This window comes from Falco naumanni, chromosome 6, assembly GCF_017639655.2.
Source record: "Falco naumanni isolate bFalNau1 chromosome 6, bFalNau1.pat, whole genome shotgun sequence".
NCBI lineage: Eukaryota > Metazoa > Chordata > Aves > Falconiformes > Falconidae > Falco > Falco naumanni.
In genome coordinates, this window is record NC_054059.1 from 54,343,329 (window position 1) to 54,367,063 (window position 23,735).

At 40.5% G+C, this 23,735-nt stretch overlaps 1 long non-coding RNA gene across 1 annotated transcript; it reads left to right on the plus strand.

Moving 5' to 3' along the window:
• Positions 1-3,503: 3,503 nt before the first annotated feature.
• On the plus strand, positions 3,504-22,603 carry LOC121089738. Its single transcript, XR_005828333.1, has 3 exons — positions 3,504-3,745; positions 9,500-9,504; positions 22,591-22,603. It is a non-coding gene; the product is annotated as an uncharacterized LOC121089738 (long non-coding RNA).
• The last annotated feature ends 1,132 nt before the right edge of the window (positions 22,604-23,735 follow it).

Genomic DNA, 23,735 nt, shown 5'->3' on the forward strand with positions numbered 1-23,735 from the left:
GTAAAGAAACCCTCACCCCATGTCTTCGCTTTTAAAAAGCAATAGAACTCACAACTTCTATGATAAATCTTGCTGTGCTCCTTTAAAGGGTAGCTCACTTTAGAACAATGTGGTGAGGTGTATTAGTCAAGTCCTGAATTTCACGTTAAAAACAAATAAATCACCCACAAAACCAATCAAGTATTTGGTACTGAAAAGACTTACTATAGCACAAAAATGAAATACAGACTGTGAAATACTGTGGGAAGTGCTTATAAAGTTCATTATCACTTTTCATATTTTCAGCAATTTCAAAAGCCAGAGAGAATGAATATACTTATATTTTATCTCAATCTTTCACTTTGCTTTACAGTTGCTGCCAGGCAATTTGATCTGTAAGGCTGAACTGTAGGGGCATTCCTATTAATTTAGATATTCATCTCAGCTACAGTATGCAGTGTTGATTCCTTGTTAGGCTGAATGGTTAAAGTGAGTATTTGCAACTTTGATTTACATCTTGCAAATTGTATTATTTATAGCAGATTTGCCCTAAAATGGCTAGTTAACAGAGTTCAGCAAAAGTTAAAATGACTTAAACCTAATGTTAGATCATGCATGCTGTGCAGCACTGACTTCTGCTTCTGGAGAGCTTGGTTCCATATTTACAACACAGACCACAAAGAAGTGCGAGCCAGAATTCAGCCCCAGTTAAAGTAACCCACAAACATCTCATTAAATCGTTCAACACACAATATCAAAAGCTGAAAACATGGCTACAAGTTTGTGTTTTCCAGCTCCCTGCACAATTTTAGCTCTGAAATGGTTTTCTACCACAGGAGGTGATGGCACATTGTGTCTTTGATGTCCAGGTCAAACAGATGCCCCAAAAATGGAAGAGTAGGTGATGATTAGAGTCAAGTACTGCTCAGTAAACATTAAAATTAAGGGCTTCTTTTTAACTATTATCACCTCACTGATCCAACTTTAAAGTACAACCCCACAAACAACTGAAAGAACACAAGGAAAGTTGGAAACTGCAAAACTGTAGAAATTCTTGAAGGGCAAAAGTTTTATGCCAGCTTCACCACTAAAGGGAATGTAGTCAGCTCTGATCATACTAGGATTTTCATTCAGCCCCAGGATGGCCTCTGATTCCTGTGACAGTCTTGTGCTGGACTTCACCACAGAGATGCTGAATGAGTAACAGTCTTCTCTGTGCTCTCCCATCCTGAAAGAAAGGAAATGAAGAAAGGAAAGAATATCTTAAAAGCCTGAAGGCACAAAAACTTTTGCTGTCTTGGATAATTGCACATAATTATGTTTTTTCACCTCAATGTTTCGTTTCAGACTTGGCCATGGGAAAAAAATTAAAAAAATTCCATGTTGCACTCCTGTTTTTCTTCAATTAGCAATAGCAATAATAATAAAATCCTATTTGGAAATGTCTCCTCATTCTGGATTTACAAAGTCATTATGGAGCCAGGCTAAATTATTTGAGTCAAAGAGAATATTCTGTCCTTAAAATTATGTATGCAAAGAAAGGAAGACTGGATCATTGCAGAGTGCTTGCCAATTACTTGATAGACCTAAATTATATTCCTAACTTGATCACTGTGTAATTTCTTACAGGTCTAGTGAGATCAATTACTTGTTGACAGACACAGAGCTGTCTCTTGCAGGCTGTCCTATAGGTAAGGTGGAAAGGACATGACTTTGCATAGGGGATTCCTATGGGAGGGTGGCAAAATGCATTTACATGAACTTTTCTCTTGCCGCCAGAACTCTTAACAGCTGACTACCTTTTTGCATCTTCACCTTTTCAAGCACGTAATATAATTCAGCCTTTCTTCTTAGCAGATCACTTCCCTGTTTGACCCAGCCTTTTTACTGTGGCCTGCAGATTTGTATCAGCACAGAAGGCCACAAAAACTATCTTTTGAGGCATCACACCCTTCTTCCATGGACACTCACATGGCATTTTGAATCCTTGGGCTATGCATAGTGCAAAAAGTAGAGAGCACAATGCCCTTTTTTCTGAAAGGAATGGTGCTTTTCTGGCATATTTTGCACATTACCAAGCTACTGGGCATACATTCCAAGCAAGTTTGAATGTCAGAGCTACTACATCTAAAGGGCCACATTAAAGAGAACCAAAATCAGCCCAGTCTTTTTATATAAAGAGTAGTAAAAGCTCTCCAACTTAACCTAATAAATTACTGTTATAAAAACAGTTTTATGTAATGTGCAGAAGTCTAAGAAAAACTGTTTTAATGGTTATATAAAAGAGAGATTTGCAAATCTGTGAATGTAAGTTAATGTTATTCATTTTTCAAGTAAAGGGAAAAAAAAAGGGGGCTAAAATTGCCAAAGTAAAACGCAGAATAATGGAGTCTCAGTTTCATTTTCATCCAATTAACTACTTTGAAAATGAAAAGGCTGTTCTACAGAGTTCCTTTTACAAGTTGGATTAATTTAACTTTGGAAGTTGAGTACTAGGAATCAAGTGCTGCGCCTGTACTTTCCATGACCAGCTGAAGGAGATGAGGACAGACAATGACTGAGCAGAGCTCTCTGTAATGAGTCATTCACCACATACACAAAATGTTGACCATGTTGCAGTCAATGGCATTTGGCAGTTGACGTGAATGAGGTCAAGTTTTCAATTATGTTTATCTTAAAAACTCTAAATTAAATTTGAGAGAAAAGGAATCTGAGTAATTGTCAGGAAAAAAAATGAAGTTTTGGGGAGCTGAGTTTATTTGCAAATCATCAAGATTTAATTCCATCAATAATTTTGGCTGCAAAATAGGAATTTGTTAAAAAATTGTAAAGCACTGGATTTGCTTCAGAGACCAGTTTTTTTCTGCCCATAATGAAGGCTAAGCTGAAATAAAATAATGGGCTTATCCATCTGAAGGTGTTTCACTGTGTTTTGTTAAATCTTTGTATTTAGACAAACGATCATTTATTTCATTTCCTTGTTTATCATTTTGCCCAAAATTTCTGTTTCAGTTTGACACAAAGTAGCAACCTCCTTCACTTTTTGATGGCAAAACTGGGAAGCCCATTTTTCACAGAGCTTCATATAACTCATATATGATAACGCATATGCACCTAGAAATAAATTTTTTCACCTTCCTGCTGAAAATTGCAAAAACTGACTCCTGAAGCCAGACATTTGGTTAGAATCATAGAACCACAGAATCATTTAGGTTGGAAAAGACCTTTGAGATCATCAAGTCCAACCATTAACCCAGGACTGCCAAGTCCATCACTAAACCATGTCCCTAAGCACCACATCTACATGTTTTTTGAACACCTCCAGGGCTGACGATTCCACCATCTCCCTGGGCAGCCTGTTCCAATGCTTGACAACCCTTCTGGTGAAGAAATTTTTTCTAATATCTAATCTAAACCTCCTCTGGCATAACTTGAGGCTGTTTTCTCTTCTCCTGTTGCTTGTTACCTGGAAGAACAGAACAACACCCACCTGCCTACAACCTCTTTTCAGAGAGTTGTAGAGACCGATAAGGTTCCTCCTGTGTCTCCTCCCCAGACTAAACAGCCCCAGTTCCCTCATCCACTCCTCATAACACTTGTGCTACAGACCCCTCACCAGCTTCATTGCCCTTCTCTGGTCATGCTCCAGCGCCTCAATGTCCCTCCTGCAGTGAGGGGACCAAAATTGAACACAGTATTTGAGGTGCAGCCTCACTAGTGCCAAGTACAGAGGGATGATGCCTTCCCTTGTCCTGCTGACCACACTGTTTCTCATACAATTCTGGACACTGTTGGCCTTCTTGGCCACCTGGGCACAAATATAATTTCTGATAGAAGGTAATAGGCACAGCAGGTGTTTAAAAATATACTTAGCACCAAGAAGAATGGAAACTTTTTAAAAAGTTTGGCTGGTAAGAAGGTGTCTAGATCACAGGTTAATCACAGCAATAGCTAACCTAGCCATCTAATATTCTTTTATATTTGCATTGCATCCTGGCCAAGGTGCCAGTCAGTTACAGAAATGCCGCTGCACTGAACCCCGCGCACAGACTTACAGAATGTGACTGTATAGGCTGTACACTACATTTTATTAAGAGGTGGTTGAAAATTAGGTGCAAAAATGACAATACAGAAAAAAACCCACTATTTCTCATACAATTCTGGACACTGTTGGCCACCTGGGCACACTGCTGGCTCATGTTCAGCCGGCTGTCAGCCAGCACCCCCAGGTCCTTTTCCACCAAACAGCTTTCCAGACACTCTTCCCCAAGCCTGTAGCGCTGCGTGGGGTTGTTGTGACCCAAGTGCAGGACCCAGCACTTCTTCTTGTTGAGCCTTACACAATTGGCCTTGGCCCATCAGTCCAGCCTGTCCAGATCTCTCTGCAGAGCCTTCCTGCCCTCCACAGATCAACACTCCCACCCAACTTGGTGTCATTTGGAAATTTACTGAGGGTGCACTTGATCCCCTTGTCCAGACTGTTGGTGCAGATATTAAATAGAACTGGCCCCAGCACTGAGCCCTGGGGAACACCACTTGTGACCGGCCACCAGCTGGATGTAACTCCATTTGCTACCACTCTCTGGGCTTGGCCATCCAGCCAGCTTTTTACCCATAAGATACCCATTCTGACTAAGACAGAATATCAGATATTCAGTAATAAACCCAGGAAATAACAATAAGAAGCAGGTTCAAAATTAACAGATATGTGGCTTAAACCTGAATATGCACAATAAGTCACAAGTGAAGAGAAAGTGGACTTGTATGCCTAGACACTATAGCATGTGCCTCTGTAAATATATCATACCTAACCCCCAGAGTTTGCTTACATACCCCTTTTGAAAAGCAACACCTTTTCAAAACGTCCTCAACCCTGCACCCACTTTGTGCTTTAAACATTTCTGTAAGTACTTTTTTTTTTCTGTATTGTCATTTTTGCACCTAATTTTCAACCACCTCTTAATAAAATGTAGTGTACAGCCTATACAGTCACATTCTGTAAGTCTGTGCGCGGGGTTCAGTGCAGCGGCATTTCTGTAACTGACTGGCACCTTGGCCAGGATGCAATGCAAATATAAAACAATATTAGATGGCTAGGTTAGCTATTGCTGTGATTAACCTGTGATCTAGACACCTTCTTACCAGCCAAACTTTTTAAAAAGTTTCCATTCTTCTTGGTGCTAAGTATATTTTTAAACACCTGCTGTGCCTATTACCTTCTATCAGAAATTATATTTGTAGGTGTCAACCAAGGCTGTGCAGGTCACCAGCTATAAAAATCCTGCACATTGTTATCTTGTTTTTCCTTCTCCAGTGGAAAACAGCTTTAGTCTCTCAAATGTTTCCTGAGCACTGTCCCATCTCCAGAGCAATGGTATACCTTCTGTGAGGAGACCCAAAGTGTCCAGTTTTGTGGAGGAAATGGATCTAGCACCTCATACAGTCTCCAAACACTGGAACTAATTTGGATTTCTCTCCTCATTCATATACTCAGTCTTCTGTCCCCACTCTGCTCCACCTGTTTTCCTTTTCTACTGAAGTCATACAATGAACTGATGACTGAAGATTTTCCTAGCCGCAATCCCTGCAATTTCTTTCCAAGTCAGGGCACAGCATGATAGCTGCACTTAACTGTATTTTGATTTTTTGGGCCAAATGCAGCACAGTACCACCCTGTACAATCCACTGAAGTCAGTAAGATTACACAAAGAGTAATTCAGTCTACTCCTACAAAGGCTTTAACTTGTTTTCCCAGCTCACTATGAGCACTAATTGCCTAGAAAACTTTCAGTTCTTAGTAGTATCTGGCAACTTTAACTCTTTTTCCTTATTTTGCCTGTTTGCTGTCTCCACCCACTGTGCAGTGCTGGTTCCCTTCCTGGATCATCTTCAGTGCCATTCAGTACCTCCAACCTGTTGGACACCCATGGCTTCATTCATTCCCTTCCCTTATCAGCTCACTCATCACTGCCCCATACATAATCTAGTTACCTCCAGGCAGTGTCTCCCCACCTGGCATCTAGCTGCACTCTCACAGCTGGGAATCCTCCTCTCCTGTCATTCCCTGTGCCCAACTAAAAACTACGAGGATATCCTTAAAGCACCTCTCCAACTCAATAGCCACTCTGAAAACCCAAGGTGTCTCCTGTATCCCAAGCAGCAATCTCTCAAAACACGATGCTCCCCTTCTGTTGGCTCTAACAACCAAAACCATTTCTGGCTTGTGCATCCCGTTGTAGATGCCCAACCTTCTTAGTGGGAGAATCCCAGCAGTGCCAGGAAGCCCCAGCGTGCCTGGAGTTTCACACAGAAAATCACACAGAAAATCTGACAGTGAACTTAGCAAAAGAAAGTGCTTTGCCCCAAAGGACATACCATACAGTCTCTAGAGGGAATGGGAAAAAAGTCAAACCCAACAACAATGAAAACAAGACAGTGGCTGAGAAGGAAGATCAAAATACAGGGAGGTGACCTATTCCAGAGAGTAATGACAGAGGCAACCTCCCCCGGTCCAAGGTCCTCACTTCTCCACCTGAACTGCAGGTATCAATAAATAAGATTCACTTGCAGAATGAATTCACCAGAGAACAATCCAGCCAAAACCCTCACAAGTCCAGACTTTTACAGCTGAATTTGTGTTTGGATGGCAGCATGCTGGGGCAGTGCCCCACACATTGCTCAGGGGTAAGGTAAGTGCTGAGGATGGGCTGAGCCCAGCATATGCCACATCTGTTATTTGCCAAGGGGAGGCTGCTGCATCTGTGGTTTTGCCACCAGGTCCTCAGAGCAAACACATTCGCTACAATATTCCCCTGAGCAGCAGCTGCAAGAGGATCACTTAAAATTGCATAAAACATTAATCTGAACTCTGAGACAAGTTTGGTACCACACAGTTGGACATAAGCCAAAGTGTCCCATGTAGTAAAGGAGAAGGGGGGAGGGAAGAAGAGAAAGAGAGGAAAAAAGAAAAGACAGTCCTGTCAGTGGTTTTAAGCTGCCACTTTTTTTTTTTTTTTTAATGGAAAAATTGTTACAAATGGGTTCTTCAACATATGTTATTAATTTCATTGTACTGGCTTCTTGCCAGTTAAGCATCAGTCCTGGTTTCTTTGCTTTCAGTTTTAACTAGCAAAACTCATGAGGTCATTAGCGAAAATGGACACGAACGTTTTTTTTTCTTGCACACAACTGTTGTGGAGCAACTGACTCTTCTGAAGGTTTTTATTTCATAAAACTTTTTTTTTTTTTTTTTTTTTAATAGGGAGATGTACTCCCTATTAATATACTATTTAACAAAACATTTTTTAATAGGGAGATGTGCTCCTCAGCAAAATCTGGTGTTTCTACTATAAACAAAGCAACATGTGAAGGACTTCAAACACATTTACTGGTACTGGCAAGAGTCACAAAATCAGAAACTTTAAAAAACACTCATAAATGTTAAGTAACATTTCATAAAGCTGCACTGCTATTTACTTTGCTCAATATGTATACGTGTGAGAGACTAAAGCATTACTGAAAAATAACAATGAAAGAGAATGTGGTTTGATAAAAACATCTACATATGGAAATGTTGATAGAACGTTATTAATGTTTGATCTGGCTTGCAGAGAACTGCAAAATCCACTTGAAGAAAGAATGCTGTTTCATGTATTTCTGTGCAAAGCATCATCTCCCACATTGTGAGAGCCACACTGAGCCTTTAATCCAGTGTGCACGCTTGCTGTAGATGCAGGCAGGGAACACAGGCTCATTTGAAGAACAGACTGGTTTATTTTGCAAGTGGAAACTGGCATTATTCACCCCCAGGAATGGAAACAGAGATTTGTAGCTGCCATGATAGTAGTGCTTTTACTGGTCTATAGGGTACTAGTGCTGTTCCACATTGCATCCCACATGCCTGCAGCCTCCACTCCCTGTCCGCTTCCTGGCCAGCTGTCCATGATGGCCAAGCCCATTGTGAGGTCCTCTGCAACCACTGCTCCTCGTACCCATCTCCAGGACTAAGCTGAAGGCTGCGCTTTGTAACCTCGCAAATGAGAGGAGGATAAGGCTTTCCTAAAGGCTTGGCCCCACTCTGCTTCCTGCTTTCCGTCTGCCGTGTACATGTAGCAGATGTTGTTGGATAGTGGGCACTGAACACAACCTGGCAGAGAAAGTCCACACCAATGTCCAGCAAACCTTATGTATCGTATCTATCTACTTCATTATACCTGTAAAGAAACTGTCCTTTAGGAAAGGAGGAGAAAGTAAGTTTCGCAACAGTAGTCATACATAGCCTCTATGGGTTATTAGTACATATGACAAAATAAATGCTAAATAAATAAATAAATTAATAACTACATCCTCACAGTCAGCAGAGCTACCACTATGCACAAATAACAAGATTGGAGAAATGCATGCTCTTATTACTTTTATTCCTGTCCTTAATTCCCCTCCTTCTCTCCTGTTGTTTAGCACGGTCCTATTACATCATGTCTAAAATTAGATTGCCGCATCAGGCTTTCTTGTGAAATATTTAGTGCTACTTTCTTTAGGCGAGACCAGCAATTCTACAGGAAAGACTTTTTTTTTTCATTACTTTTTATGTCTGAGCCTGATCCTGCTGCTGCCAAATAAAAGAATTACTTTTTCTTGGCTTCAGAGAATCTTGGGCTGGGCCATGCAGCCAGAGACCACAACATGGCATATTTCTTAGATAAAGGAAAATGCAATTGTGTGTGTATAAATAGCTGATCTGCCTACTAGAGAAGATGAAATCATGCTCAGAGATTTCAAATTTAAAAATTATGATTCAAATGGAACTAAAGTCCTTTTCCTATGCCTAAGCACCCTTGCAAATTATCCTAGAAGGAGATACAAGAATACATCTTCCTATTCTAAAGATGCAGAGACCATAGCAGATAGATAAGAATATGCTGATGTAATCTAATATCCAGGGCTCTGTTACACACAGCTATGCATGTGTACACACAAATGTATGCAGTTTCCAAGAAAGTCTCTGGTAGTATAGGCTTAGAAAGTACAGTTTGGCGAGATAAAGGCTGCAGATCACCGCCTTAGCTGTCTATCTCTTCCAACAAGTTATTTTCATCGCTTCGCTGTAATTACATTAAGATGTTTTATTTGGTGGAGGAAGGATGAGTGAGAAATTAAAACTGCTACTTAAGATTTTATGTAACTTCAGCTCAAATCCATGTTTTACACAGAGAGTCCTCCGTGCCTTAAATTAAGTGCCTGTGTCCCATACATATTTATAAATGTAAATTTCTCCCTCCCCTCAGATGATTTGTGAGAACAGGTACTTTAAAGTATAATGGGACATTTATAATCGATCCTTATCTTTGCATGGTCTGTTCAATTCCTCATTGCTTTTCTTTCACTGTCAGGAATATTGCTTATCCTGAAGGTCCTCCCAAAAGTGTCTGGCTTCTAGATCCCCTCAGCTGATCATGGCAAGGACAGGCTGCAGCAGCTGGAGAAGCTAAACCTAAAAAAAGGTGGTGCTCTTTCACTTTAGTTTGGGTTGTCTCAGAATGCATCCATGAGAAGACAGATGTTTAGGTAAGGTTCAAACTTACCTTCGTTGGGCAAGATTTACCTCACATAGCTTTAGACATGTGAAAGTTGGTTGGCTAAGGCTGTGCTTACATCAGCATTTTGGCTGCAGGCAGCAGCATGGTTTTGAAGTGAATCCTCTGACTATTGCCCCTTATTGCACGTTGGTTTGGTTTGCAGAGCAGTTTCTGTAGGTTGGAGCTGGATTTCTCTAGAGGAAAACGAGACCAGAAGCTCTACTTCCAGGACCAAAATGCTTTCCAACCCCTAGTGGGGACACAAGGATGCTAACCCCAGACTGGTCCTTTCGACAACTCTGAACTACAAGCATGAGCTGAAGCGACCCCCCCTGAACTGCATGCAGTGCTGTGCTGGAGCCTGAGCACCAAAACTGGTCTCCTGGTCTGTTCCTATTGCATTGACATATCTGCTAATGCTGGCACAGCCCAGCTCTTGCCTAGCCACATCAAGCCTCCTTTATGGGCAGTACAAATAAATAAGCAGAGGCAAATCATCTTCCTTACCTGAGAAAGCTATCCCAGGACAAGATAAACAGAAAGCACAACCAGCTTAGACATACACAGTGCACTTTGGTGTTCTGAGTGAAGACAGTCAATCCCCATCCCACGTGTACAATTCTATATACACTGAGCAGTAAGTGAGGGACCAGCTGCAGACCACTTGCATATGGCAGAAGGAATGATGCTGCAGCTTTACATGGCAGGAGGGGACGTGACTCTCAGGGGAACCTGTGCACAGGGTCTCATCCTGGGACCCCATGCACAACTGTGCCCCAGCTTTGGGCAGGATTTGTAGAACTTACTACATCTGGGAACAGGAAAGCGCTTCCCAGTTTCTAGCATTGTAAAGGATCTGCCCATTTCTGATGCCTCCTGCAAACTTAATCACTGTAAACCTCAGAGGGAGTACTGCATTTCTCCATGTTCTTTACAGGTCTTTACATTTTACTCAGCACAGAAAAAAAGTTCTCAAAGAAGCAAACATTTTATCTAATTAAGGACATATAAAACCTATCTGCATCAATAGAGCCTATTTAATAGAAGCTATATAGAACCTATTCTACATGAATATCATCATAACATACGGAATAAAATTCCTCTCTTCTTTTTCCTTTAAAGTTAACTGCTATGTTTCAAATTGAGAGTAGTTTTATAGTTTAATTTATCCTATGACTTGTTATGTTCTGTTTGAGAACTTCTACATTACCCATTTTCCAAAGCTCTAAGAACTCACCATAGCAGTTGCCAAATATGTAAATGTTGAAGCAATTACACTTTCATTGCCCATGAAAAATGGCCTTGTAAGGTTTCAAATGGATGCAGTTCTTTGGTGCTGAAAGTATTTTTTAAAATCCAGGAAAAGATTTTTTGTTATCCCTTACGCTAGTAAGGGTTAATACACACACTAAACTTTAACAGAAAAAGTTATGATCTATTTGATTGATTATTTTATCAAAACATTCATTTTCTGATCTCAGAGGAAGACTGACGCCAACTAGAAATACACCAATGATTTTGTCATCTATGAAAGATTTATTAGATAATGTATTTCATAAAGAAAATCTATTTGTCACATATGCTTGACTAATCTATTAAGCAGGCATGACTTCAAAGGATACATAGGTGCAATAACCCGTTCATACAGAACAAGTGGCAGGACTGGGATGTAACACTTGCAAATTTAAAGAAAGTGGCATAAACATATGTTACAGAAAGGAGAAATATCTACATACATGGCAAAAGGCAAAGTCATGTGAATTTGTATTCTGGCTATGCGTAGCTACATACCAGTTCTAGCTATAAATTTTTTTAATACATATGCTGCTCTGTCAAGAACAAAAGTTTGTGAGGAATGTGTTAATTTTAAAAACATTTTGTTTCCAACGTGAATGACAAGATACATGTGCTTTTGAGTTTTACCATAAAAATACATCTTTGATTTTATACTTTATATATTGGAATGTAAAGATTAACATCTGAACTAAAAGGAATTGAAATCTAGTTTCCATAACCTAAAGACATTTTTAACAGCTTGATTTACAGACTATGTTTTTATTTTCATTCTGACTTCAATCAAAATTTATTTCATTATATCCAAATGTTGCAGATTTTAATTCTGACAGGTTCAGTTACCCAGGCATTGAAGCACTTCTGTTTTAATAGTGTCTTTTCTTCATCCCCAGGTGATGGTGGTCAAGAAGCAAATTAAGAGAGCATTGGCCTAGGTGGTAGCATTTTGTTTTCTGGCTGCAAAAAGTAGCATACATGACAATTATACTTTCTTCTCTCTTATGGGAGGGTATCTTCTATGACATGCACTTTTAAATTGCCTATGGTACTATTGTTCCAGTTCACAAACTTAATATCAGATATGATGAAGTGGCCTAATTATTAAATTATGCATTGTACCTGGGACTGTATTTACATGCTTGAAAAACTAAATTCTTCATGTTCATATTGCCACTAGATCTCTTGCAGTTTTAATACTTTCCTGTTAAAATGCTTTCTTTCATACTTTGGTCTCCATCTCATTTAATCTAGGATGCTGAGCACTGAGAAGTAGATGATCCTTTCACCTTTGGACACTCAGAGTGAAAAGCAGAAAGGCGAATTACTCTTGCCCTAACAGGAACTGTGTTGGTGTTGCCAACACAATGTGTCATTTTGTCCAAGCAGAAGGAGGATCATTGTCAGGAAGGACAGTGAGATGTAGTAGCTTAACCTCTTGGGCTAACAGTACAGTTTTCATGCACCTTGACATTATGCTTTCTGGCCTGAGAAAGAATGGTTCACAAATAAATGAAATGAATGAAAGCACTCAAGCTCCAAAATCCATATTGAATTCATTTGTTCCTTTGTGAAAATGTTCCTTTTTAAATACAGAGATTTGTGAGTTTGTTCACAATATTTGCCTCTGACAATAAAAATCTCCCTGGTTTTGACAGCACAGATAAATATAGACAAGAAAAGACAGGGAAGATCCTTGACAAGCTGTACTCCTGTAGGGTGTATTAATGCCATGATTTCAGCTCATCTGCAACTCCATTGGGCAGATCTGGTGATGACTGGGAACATTTGAAGCCAAAGAAGCACCAGCATGCGAGAGGGAGCTTGGTTAAGCTATGAAGAAGTCTTACAGGACATGGCATCAGCTGGAAGGAGGTTGCACTCTCAGAGGACTGGATTTAGAGCATGGGCATGTCCCCACCATGCTCCTGTGGCAAGAACCAGCTTGCAGAGTACTTCCCGAAGGTCATCAGATTTTCACTGCAAGCTACTGAAATGCATTCTAGATCTCTTTTACACTTTTGGAAATGATAATTTGCCTCTTTAGCTCATAGCATGGATTTCAGCTTCTGCAGAGCTCAGCAAACAAGACTGGAAAACAAACTGAATCTAGAAAATGTTTGTGAAATCAGAAACTGTGGCCTTCATCAGAGAGGGACTGCCCTGCAATGCTTAGCATGTCACGTTTTGCTCTTCACTCTCTTCTAAAGATCCATGCCTTCCCAAGGTTCAAAATAAAGGGATACGTAAATAAATCCAAGGAAATGCCAAGTAATAACTTTTAATTCCCATTCATAGATGTGAATGGATGAAGAAAGAGCTTACTGGTTTCAAACTTCCCTGCTGCTCAGCCTAGCTAGAAGTCTTCATATGCGTCCTGCTCCTGTGGACATCCCTGTTTTTCAGGTCTTCTGGAGAACTGTCATTGGCATGGGATGCTGTAAATGGCAGGCACATTTCAAAGCTGGAGGCCTGATGCCTGTTCCTGGGGAAAACTTCCTGCCTCATCTTGTCCAGGGTTTGAGCACAGAGCTTTTGGACAGGAGCTTGAGCATCGTTAATTCACCTAACTGCCCCAGCTACTGTCCTTGAAACCTTAGGGCATCAGTCTAGTTTACTAGGTGCAGCATCTCTAGGTACCTTTATTTCAAGTACTTTTATTTATAAAATGTTTTATAGCAGGTTATTGCCTTGTACAGTTGTCCTTATCTACACTTTCAATGGGTGTTTATAGTTTGTGGCAAGCAAATAAATAATATACCCTTTTAGAAAACTGAAATGTAATACATGCAAACCAATCAAGGCAATCCCAGTCTGACAATGATTAACCACAGCAGCAGCAGTGAAGCTGTGCATTTTAGAATTAAGAAAAAAATAAAAACCAAAAGCCTTCCAACGATCTTATTCATAAATAAGTAACCAAAACTACCAAATATACCATGTGTTAGATTGAGCTGATCATCAACAATCAAGCAGACTTAATTTGCATGAACTTTGTAGTGCTTTTATGTTGACTGCGCAGTGTATGCGTGCACTCCTGCGGCCCTTCGGCAGGACTATGCTGCCAGCTTGACTGGGTGCACTGCCGGCACAGTCGCTCGGCTTTGCCTGGAATGCTGTGGTTTTGTAGTCCAGATGTATATGTTGGTGGTGGTTTGGGGATTTTTTTTTTTTATAAATGAATGGGACTCATGGAAAGCAAAATAAATATTGTGAGTTTGAATGTAAAAACACGGCTGGGAGATTCTAAAATAGAATAAGATCATTAAAATAAGAACAACCTTTCTACCTCCAGTTCTCTTAATTGACTGCCTGAATATTTTCTACCTGAAAATGATTTATCAGAGATCCTTCACAAAAATGTGTTAATTACCATGAAAACTGGTAATTTCTGTGTTCTGCTAATTTCACTGTTAAAATGACTTATCAACAGGATTGTTCAGAAGTTACTATAGTCCAGCGTAAAATAAAATCAGAATTGGGATGGAACACATTACTTAGAATTTTATTTTCAAATGAGTATCACACTCAGTGGAATAGAAACAACTGAATAATAAAAGGACACTTGGGTCAATGTGCCGAACATTTTTACTTCGAAGCATTTCAACCTTCAGAACTTTTCCACTTGTGCCCAACTTTAGGCAGATCAGTAACGCTGACTTAGCTATGTTCTTGGCTATGTGAAAACACATAGATGTGTCATGGAAGGTTGTAAAAGTATTTTCTGCTCCTATGGCTGTTAACACTGCTCTGCTTCCTGGTTGTGGTGAGCCTTTGCAGATCAGAGATTTCCAAAGAATATTAGTCACAACATTTCCAGGCCTTGCCAGAGGCAGAAAGTTCTGAAAAACTCAAAATGTATTATTAAGCATTTTTCAGCTCTGATTAATGCATATGAGGAGCGTAGATAGCCACCGCACTTTTCACTGAGCTTCAGACTATCCTCAGGTTTGTCTGGCACGGCCACGGGCAGTGCATACACCAGCGAGGGGAGAGCAACGGCCCGTGGGAACAGCACAGTGACTCCACACCGGACCATGGTATGGGAAGAAGATGTGCTCTCTGCTCTGCAGGGCACTTTCTGGTAGCAACTTAAAATTCTCATAATTTCTTCTTACTGTCTGCATTGGTTTTCAAAGTCTTTTCAAACTTTTATATATGTGCATTTATATACATTTATTCCATAAAATAAGAAATGCAGCACTCCTGTATTCTCAGGTACATTCCCCAAAGCATACATTCTGCCCTTGTGCCTCCTCCGGTCCCCACTGACACCACAGGCTGACTCTCCCATGTGCTCATTCTCTATACACTGGTTTTTCCTTGCCAGCATCTGCCTCTGCTCTCCTTCCTCACTTTCCCCCACCAGGCAGAACAAAGAGCAGCAGAGGCTTGGGCTGCCTTGGGGAACTACAGAGCTGGAACCCATCAGCAGCTTGATCCCACTGGGGTACCTCAGCTCCAGGTCCATGAGTGGTCTGGAGAGGGCATACCCCAGGGCACAGAAGGAAACAGCAGTGGAACATGTCCTTGCCAGGGATGGACATTCACTCTCTCCTGGAGAAAAAGAGGCTGGAAAAAGGAGGAAAAAGCTATCTCTGCTGATAATACATGGTAGATTTTCCATGTGTTTGATGGTGGGGTGCCATCTCTGCTAGTTATAATATACTTGTGATAAAGTAGTTTACTTGTGATAAGGCAAGGCAGCACAAATCTACTTGGGTGACCTAATCGGTCTTTCTTCAATATTTTGGTTTCAACGCATTTAACTACTGAGCCATTTAGATTGTAAAATGAGTGAGACTGTCTAGGCTGCCAGCTTTATGTGTCATTAAGTACTGCAGGGTAATTGTTCAAAGGACCTTTGAGTGGAAAATTATATTTGTGATATGGGACAATAGATAAGGTAAATGACTGACTTTTTTTGTTTGTTTTTCCAGTTTAAATGACTGAAGTATTTATGCAATGTAATAATGTAGGTATGTTCAGACCAAAAGTTACAAATGAACAGTCTTTAACAGGAACCTTGATCTTGGAGAACACCGGTTGATTTCATAAAGTTTTAGATGCACAACAAAGGAACATATATACAAATACAGATATTTGTATGTATATATATTGATATATATGTATCACCATATAAGTTTCTACATAGGGAATATATAGAATTGTAATTCAGCTGGAGGAGAACAAGGAAAGTATGATGGCAAATGTTTTTGATGGCAAATGGTTTTCACATCTTCCCACTCTTGCTGACATTTTGCTGCTCTTACGGTGTAGGACTGTTTTTGTTTAACGCTTACATTGCTAGGCTCCCATTCAGAAGAATATCTGTGTTGAATATCTTTATTAACAAGAGAAAGGGATGCTAACTCATCAGTTTTATTGCAGTGTGAACATGTAGAGGATCAGATACAGTCAGGAAGTTTATTAGCAGATTTTAAAAAATGCAATTCCCATCAGTCTGGCATTATGTTATTCCCCAAAATGGGCACCTCCTCACTTTCTGACAATACTTTCTGGTGCTCACAAAGAGCTTTTACAGTTGGTTTCTGAAGGCTGGAACAGTGACTACAAACAAGCTTTTCCTCCTTTTTGAGGTTCATTGCTCTCATGCAGCTGTTGTTTTAGCCTCCTGCACAAATAAGTTTAAAAAATAGATACTTCCTTACATGTAACTGTTCACGGCATCTGGAATGACAGGGTGGGCACATTACAGTAAATTCTGTTTAGAAAGAAATGTTGTGAAAACAAAGCAAGCCACATAGGAAAACACTGACAAAACCATACAAATATGTGGCTTATCTATTTTGACTATTTGCTTTCTTTATATTTTGGAAGTTTTCACAGAACGCATGTGGCCCTCACTTCCAGGCACATAGTATGTAGTTTCAGGATTCTCCAAATGGGGAGAGTAGTCTGAAAAACTGTGAATATAATTAGATATGGAATACTTTTAACAGCTGGAGGGATTTCACACTTACAGCCTAATTTACAAAACTTTGGGCTTGGCACTGTTTCAACACTAGCACTGGAAGTAATAATTTCCCCGGCATTTTTTTGGCTCCTGAAATTATTTATGTCTATAAATACATCATTTTAAAATCACACACAAAAAAGAGTACTTCTACCTGGTTAATGACAAATGAGCAACCTTAGAAGCAGTGTCAGAAAGAAGTCAGAAAAAAGTGATCCCACACAGAACCCATAATTAAAAATTACAGCTAATTTCTCTCCCTGTTTATAAAAGGTCTTGTGGAATTTTCCTGTGTCACTGAAAGTGTTTAAAACATTTTTTTTAATACTATGATGGAGTTTCTTTGTATGAGATTTACAAGGGAAAAAATATTAGCAAGTAGCCAGTTCATCAAATACTGTGGCTAGTATCAAGTCAGTGAATCAGATACCATTTCTGAGGTGAGATCTGAAAGAAATGAGAACAATAACAACAGAAGAACAGATGATTATACTTATAATTTTCATGTCTTTTCTTGGGCATGTCTTAATAGTAGAATAAGAAGTATATACAGACTCTTGTAAACTGCAATGCCAGCCATTCTTGCCCTTAAAGCTCCTGTGCATGATTTCCTTTCACTTTTGTGGCTCTAGAAGCTAAAAAAGTTACATTATCAAACTACATTAAATAGCAGAGTGTTCCTCTCAAAGGGAGAGGGTTATAGCTCTCACCAAAATGATATCTTACCCAATTAGGGTAATAACAGCGTAGCATTCCACAACTGTTAAGTCTGTATTAAAAGAAAAACATATGTTTATTCTTTGATAGTCTATAGATCACTAATACTGAAAAAGAAAAATTACAGTAATTCAGTGACTTTGTGATGACATCTGAAACAGTGATTTTTGAAACATGTGCTGTTCCTGGAAAAATATACCATGTAAGGTCCTGACAGTAGTGCATGCTTATGTTTTGCATTGCATAGATAAATAGTTCCAAGAGAGTTTTTACACAGAGACACAAATGAATGCTCTATTTGCAGCTAGTGAAGGGGGAAGATATACATCCTTTTCCTAAGGTTTGCAGAATAGGTTCATGGCTGCAGACTTCTAGGTTACAGCGGTAGTATCCTCTTGAAGGCTGTGGAATAGGCACTTGAAAAGAAGGACTTCCGTTGTACAACCTCCTGTGGGTATATGGCTGTGCACTCAGGATCAGTCTTGTAGTAAGTGACTCAATGAGTGGATTAATGCAGTTACAGTGATCTTTTTTTTACTTCACTTCCCACCTGTCTTACACTGCTGGTAACTCACATGCTGTTGCTATTTGGAGGAGGAGAGGCTCAGTTGCTCCATCCATTATGGTCTAGTCTGGAACCCATAGGATTCAGGCCTTTACCAAACATGTTGATAACAGGCATGGATTTGGTGACTCATCTAGCTACTGCAAGGAACCAGCATTGCTGAAGGTCATTTAATGCCACACACCAAATAACTATCCCATAGTGAAACCTCTGGCTTCACCAAGCCTGGGTAGGCTTTGCATCGGCAATGAGGTGCTGAGAGCGATGAGATGCCTTCAGCAGTGCCCCAGGACGCACACTGCCTAGGCTTTGTTTATCCTTTCAGAGAATGCTGACCTCTCCACAAACTTGAAGCTATGATGGAGTTTCATCAAGCTACTACATTATGAATAAAATTAGTTTTTTCCCTTAAAGGCACAAGCACACTTCTGCTCCTCCCCCCATTCCATCGCTCTGGAAACAACTTTTAAATGTTGCAGAACTGAATGCCATGATGAAAAAAACTTATTCCAATAGTTCCCTTTGTATTGCCAAAACATCTACTTCTACTGTTAACAACCATGAGGGCTTATCCCAAATTCCAGTTAATTATAGCAACAAGGATGGGCTGTAAACATTCATTAGTACCTCAAATAGACAGGAAGGAAGACATAAGGGCAAATTCCTCATTGATCCATATGTTTAACATATAGCGTGCATGTTAAGAATTACATCTTAACACTGGGGTATTTTTCAAAAATAAAAACCAATTTGGGTAGTCTGAAAAGAATTATATTTGAATACATACTGATAGCAGGACAGACATTGCTAGGAAAAGGTTACAAAAAATATTCATAAAGGGTTCTTTAGGTAAAATAGATACAGGAGTGAGAATTGAATTTGCTTGTACCCAGTTCTGAAAAAAAAAAATAAATAATGAAGGCATTTATTTATAGCTCCATGCCTGTCACATTTGGGTTATTGAAACATTTGTGCATCTGACGTGGAGTCCTCTAAAACCAACCTCTCCCCAGACTCTGGATCAAGTGTGTAAAATCAAACACACAGATAAATCTTTACCAGACTGAGCTGTAAATAACTACACTTCCTGCTCCACCCCATATCTAATAGCTTTAATCTCTTTCCATGGGCAAAAGACACTTATATCAACTGAAACAAGTGGTTGAAAAGGAGCCTCCATGGGCTGCAATCCTACTATGGCATTCTGAAGTCAGGGGTCCCCTCACCTGTGTCCCCCCTCGTGTCTGCCAGCTCCAGGTACCCACCCTGTCTATGCCCCTGTGCACTTGGCATGGAGAACCAGACCAACCTTGACAAGCTTTCCCACTGCTCAGCATCGACAGCCTTGTAAACCCCACTTCTCCCTTTCTGTTTTTATTTTAGCACCAGGGAGGGGGGAGGCAAAATACAAGATATTCATGTGCCAAGCAAAGGATGGATCAGGTGTCAGCTGACAATTGTCTCCGCTAAGGAGGCAACATCAGGAGCTGGCAAGATCAAACGCTGGGAGAAAATATGGTTGTAATATTAATAAACACCTGTCTGGTATTACTGTACCTGCTGGACTTCTCCAAGCAAGATGATTTATCACCTAAATCTGGCAAAACAATCTCTTAAGCCCCATCACCATATGCATCACCAGGTCAGTCTGAACCTGTTCCAAAACCTGTGCTAGAGACCCCGCATACTTCAGACATGGGCTTTTGAATCAAGGAAAGCTGTCAGTTCCCGTCCCTCCCTACAAGCTGGATCAAGAGGGAAGGGCACCAGAGGGCATGAGGCTTTGGGGGCACAGCTGCCATCCTGCCCTCCACAGCATCAGGGAGGCAGGGGTGCAGGGCCAGGGAGGTGCCTGGCACCAGCCGCTGGAAGGGCTTGTCCCCTTGTTTGCATGCATTATGGTCTGAGGTGGCTGGAATGTTAAAACTCACTGGAAATATCATGGACATCCTCCAGTTCCTTGGGGAAACTTTGTGGGGCTATTTTAAATACATTATTTTGCAGGATCAGGGCCCAACTTGGCCATCCAGTGCCCTTGGTATAAAGAGGCCACTCTCTTGACCTGGCCTGTAGCCCCTGTGCTAACCTAGTGCTGCCAAAACATGCTGCCCCCCCACTTTTACATTGCTGTGTGGACAATCCCCGATTCAGTCCATAAATAAAACTGGCCCATTGGAATCCATCCAGCCATTAAACCTCTTGATTCAGAGTTTAAGCCTGAAATCAGGATGAGGCCTAATGCATGTGGAGTGGAGATTATCCCACATCTGCCAACTGTGGTACGCCAGCATCTGCTGAGCACCTGGTGGGGGTCATGGTCAGATCCACCCTACAGACCCAGTACAGCAATTGCTATATTCCCTTCTCTTACTCAAGTGGCAGGATGTCATCAAATATGTATTTCTAAGACAGATTGGCCCCTAATTGGACAGCATGCAGCCCCAGCTGAAGACAATATGTTAGCAAAAGTAACTGTGCCCAGTTTCTGCAGCCCCAGTGCAGGAGTGCTGCTGCTGGACATGCAAAGCCTTGGTCCGAGCTGTGCTGCCCACCTACATGTGCCCGGGTGGGGACGTGGGCAAGGAGCGTAAACAGCCATTTGTGTTTTCCTGATGTGCAGTCATTACGTCTTGAGAAATGGCATGAAAAGGCATCTTCAGGAATTGAAACTAGCAAAGGTTGTAAGATCCAAGAGGAAAACTCCCATTGCTTCACCACATCCCAGACCTTATCCGTTATCTCCATACTGCCTATCCTGCTCGAGTGCTCTGTTAGCCGTTCCTCCGACAGCTGCACACAGGAGTAGTGCAGTAGCCCCATGGTAGAATATTTATTAACACAGAACCAGTGCCCTTTATCTGCTTGTGCACGCTAAGCAGTTTTGTTTCACTTTCACATACAGTCTTCCAGGCTTCTTTCTGCAGGTTCAAGCCCACAATAACTAACTCCCCTTCATCTGCAGTATAGTAGGCTGCAGCTATTGTAATAAAATAGCTGTGATCTTCAGCAACTGCAACAGAACATTGTCTTGAGATCAATTTCCTTTTACAATAAAGTCTTGGGTTTGCCTTAGCATTTATGAAGTGGTGGGAGACCGTTATCCATTGAAATTATCTCTTTCATATACTATACCATAAAAATATGGCCCTCTGTGTGTAGTGTTATAAAGGTATTTGGCTGACTGACTGACTTTAACCACCCAAGAAGAGTAATAAGTTCAGTAATCCTCTGGAAATGCATAGCCTGGAGTGCTATTGCAGCTAGTATGCAGTGCACTCTACAAAAGCGAATCACAAAAACAATTAGATTTATACATTTAAAATCCTTGATTGATATAGCCTTGACATAAATCACAAAGTTAGAAAAATACACTGCTGGATTAGCAAACCACATTATAATAGTGTGGCTTGCAATGTCATTTTGCTGAGATATTTATGATACCAACAAAATCAATGACAGTCTTAAGCAAGTTGCTGTTGTTACAGGGTGCTATGAATATACTGTGCATCTAAATTTTTAGTGTGTGCAAAGTATATGTAACTTGGAAATATATCTTGGGACAGATTCTTAGACCAGCGTCTAAGAATGGCCAGCCCAGTAAGCTCTAAAATTACACTTGAAGAAAAAACAGTTAGCAATGTGCTATAGGTGTATTCTGGTGCCAGTAATGGACAGAGGATGGATAGGGAAAAGGATCTTCTTCGAGTGTGTAGCTTCACAGAAATGGTGTAAGATGCAGAGACTGGTGAAAGCCCTAGCAGACTTCACAGTATGTAACCAAACTGCTTTGAAGTTTGACCACAGTCCACATCACTACACGGTCAACTCAGCAACTGGGAAGCATTGGGATTTGGCATTCATCAGGAAGCATTGCCACACAGAATTGCTGTTAGTTCTTCACACCGCAGTTCCCATTGCCCACAGTACAGTATCTTTATTGTATCCTTACATATCTACAGAAGTAAGCAATCAGCACGAGTGCAGACTGAAGGCCTTTCTGGACCCACAATTAAATATAATGGTGGCAAACTGGAGGGCGTAAATTTTCCTTGAGGCCAGCATACCTAGAGTGCAAAGAAAGATACTTACTGAAGGAGCACATATCTTCCAAAATAATACTGCTACTTTTATTACAGTTTATGTCAACCCAAGCAGCAGCATTTCATATCAACCATCTTAAGGCAGTGAGAAGACAGCAGGAGGGAGTGGAGCAGAGGCATTATATGCTAGTTTCAGAGTGCTTTGTAATTGTATGAGAACATTTTAAGACACAAGTTTATCAAAAATATCAGAGAGCTTATCCTGACCAAGTCACAAATTATCCAATAGTCAGAAGGCTAGTGTATCAGGGGGTTGCTACTTTCAGTGTCAGCTGTGTGAACCAAAGTTTCACAGGAGGAGACAAAACCATTGCTGGAAGAAATGTTTGGAAGAAAAATCACAGGTGGATATTGGAAGCCGATAAGTTACCTGGTTGAATAAGCAAGATACAATGCCAGTACATCTGAGGCCATGTAATCTAGTTTATACACAGCTTTCAAAACTGTACAGATCATTTAAAGTTCCCAATAAGCATCTCTTGTATTTCAGATCAGTCACAGCTTTTGAATCCTGGTTTTGAGAGCAAATAAATGGTTGTCTGTGTTGAGGGTGAATTAAGGACTGTGTGAGATAAGAGACTGGCTGTGTTTCTGCTATTGTGGACTTCAGCCAAAGAAGGAAGGATTATCACTACTAATACAGCATGGGACTTTGAGATGGTCTATCAGCTGGAGCAGAAGAAAATGTAATACAAACTCAAAATGCTGAAGGGAGGTAACTGACATGGCCTGACTTTGACAGTGTCTGAGCAGGAGTTCTACTGGAGACAGCCTTTCCAAACCTAAACTACTCTTTCTCCACTATTTATGCTTCAGCAGCAGGAAATGAACATTTGAAGTGTGGCCTGAATTTTGAGGTAAACAATGCACTTTCCTCCCTTTCTTTTGCTTCTTTCTGCCAGAGTACAGAACCCTGAGGGAAGAGAAGGGTTTTACCAGTAATATTTATTACTGAGTCAAATATCTCCACATTTGTACACTTTGAGACCAACCCCACAGCCACCATAAACCAACGTAGTTCCCTCAGAGTTGCATTGCTTTGCTCTGCTGCTGATCCAGTCCAGCAAGAATAGGAGATGAATAAAAATAGAGACTCCTGATTGCCAGGAATAGAAGAAATTAAAATTAAAAAGGCCAGGCAAATAGAGAGTGTTGCATACGAAATTTGTGTATTTTCTCAGTACTTGCTAGTACAGCAGAAGCCCTGCAGGTCAGGTTTAAGTAGTTGAGAATTTGCAGTATGGGATTAATTTATCTGGTTGTGTATTTTGAGGAATGATTTATCAATGGGTTTCTTTACAAAACAGCCTGACAACTGTTCTATATTCCACTCATTCCACTGAATCTGCATAGAGTAGAAATCCTGCAGCCATTTTTTACTTTTAATCCCCTGGCTTCACTACACTGTTTAGGAAGCTGATGATTGTAATGTGTCAGTGCAATCAAAAGTGAGCACTTGGTTCTTGCTGAAGAAGATATTCTTAATATTATTTGATAGTCTTAATGGTTTTGTTTCTGAACAGATTTATCAT